The sequence below is a fragment of the Otolemur garnettii genome, unplaced genomic scaffold, assembly GCF_000181295.1.
Source record: "Otolemur garnettii isolate 467f Iridium unplaced genomic scaffold, OtoGar3 scaffold00016, whole genome shotgun sequence".
Classification (NCBI taxonomy): domain Eukaryota; kingdom Metazoa; phylum Chordata; class Mammalia; order Primates; family Galagidae; genus Otolemur; species Otolemur garnettii.
In genome coordinates, this window is record NW_003852411.1 from 26,004,322 (window position 1) to 26,005,995 (window position 1,674).

General features: G+C 40.3%; 1 protein-coding gene and 1 pseudogene across 1 annotated transcript in view; one reads left to right on the forward strand and one right to left on the reverse strand.

Moving 5' to 3' along the window:
• TMCO1 (transmembrane and coiled-coil domains 1) overlaps positions 1-1,674 on the forward strand; it is a 35,342-nt gene that overhangs the window by 21,636 nt on the left and 12,032 nt on the right. The window lies entirely within an intron of this gene.
• On the reverse strand, positions 50-753 carry LOC105886588 (annotated as a pseudogene).

A 1,674-nucleotide genomic window follows, 5' to 3' on the forward strand; every position in this document is an offset into this window, starting at 1 on the left:
TTTTTTTTTTAGACTTTCCATTTTAATGAACAATCAGAATAAATCCTGATTAAGTTTACAATTAACAATTGAATATTTAGAGACAGTTAACGTACTAAATTGCATAAACATTATAAATACTTAAAAGCGTTGGTTGGTGTTAAGGGAATGTCAGCTGCCCAGTAAATGTAAAAGATGACTGAACAGGACCTTAAACAGAGAATACCTAGTTATTGGTCTCCTCCCCACACATGAAAACTCCCTGGACATTAATAACTTCATCCATTCATTCTGATGGGTAAATAGGCTACTTTTCTTGACACTCAAAAGGGTTAGTTTTCTGTCAAACCAGTGAAGACCCTCAGGACACACAATTCATACTCCCAGCTGAGAATGCACCGTAAGGGACAGGGTCAGTAGACACACAGGCAGCTGGGCCAACCTGGCCCTAGTCTGTCCAGCAGTGTCCACACTGAGCATTGCAGCACTTGTAGAAGGTGGTCATTGGCTCGTCTGCAGGGTGGGTCTGAAGCTGCATGAAGTAAGCCCGAGAATGTTCACATTTGGGACACGGCTCTGCAGTAGAGTCAGCATTCTCCCAGGCAGCTACTCCCCCAAGCACATCATCCACTTCTTTCAGCTTTGGATACTTCTGATTTGTCACCTTAAGGGTGATGTTATTCACGTAGGGACAGGTGTTGCAGGTGAAGCAGTAGCAATGCTGTCCCTCCTGTTGATCAGCCTATTCCTGCAGCCTGGGCAGAAAAGCAGCATCGTCTTATGCCCCTTAGGATTCAAGAAGTTGTACTCTTGTATAATTTTCCCTTCTAGTGGAGCTGGCTTAATCTGTTTTCTGTTACCATAAGAGAATACCACAGATTGGGTAGTCAATAAAGAAAAGTTTTATTACCTCATATTTCTGGAGGCTGGCAAGTCCAAGAACATGGCCCTGGAATCTGGTGAGGGACTTCTTGCTGCATTGTACACATAGAACATGATGGAAGGTGTCACATGGTGAGAGGCCAAGAGCAAGGGAGCCAGAGGGCACTGGCTGTGATAATGAACCCATTCCCATGACAATGACATTAATCCATTCATGGAGGCAGAGGGATTAAATTTCCTGCATATGAACTTTTGGGGGAGACGTTCAGGCCATAGTAGGAGGTTATCCAAAGGCAAAAGCCAAGGCAGTGACAATATAGAATGTTGCTCTTTAATTTGATTAAGTCTAAAATTTTTTAATTTAAAACTTTAAAGTTTAAAAAGTAATTTTAGATGTGCCATACATGTTGCTGCCAAGAAGTTACCACTTGAAACTGTAGAATTTTGAAAATGAAAGCTATTTTAAGGATTATCATTTAGGAAGCTCAACTCAAGCAGTCTTTACATTTCTTTCAGTTATTTCAGAAAGTATGATGAGTCATGTATCTAGCAGTTGATTTTATTATGAGTAAAATGTCATTACAATGGGGATCCACAAACTTTTTCTGTAAAGGTCTAGTTAGTAAATATCTTAGGCTTTGTGGGCCATAGAGTCTTTGTCACAAATCTTCCACTCCACCATTACAGTATGAAAGCAGCCATAAGTACATTTACATTGTTGTGTGACTGTTACTACCATTCATCTAGAACTTTTTCATCTTTCGCAACTGAAACCTATTAAGCAATAACTCTGTTTTCTTTCTTCCCTCCAAC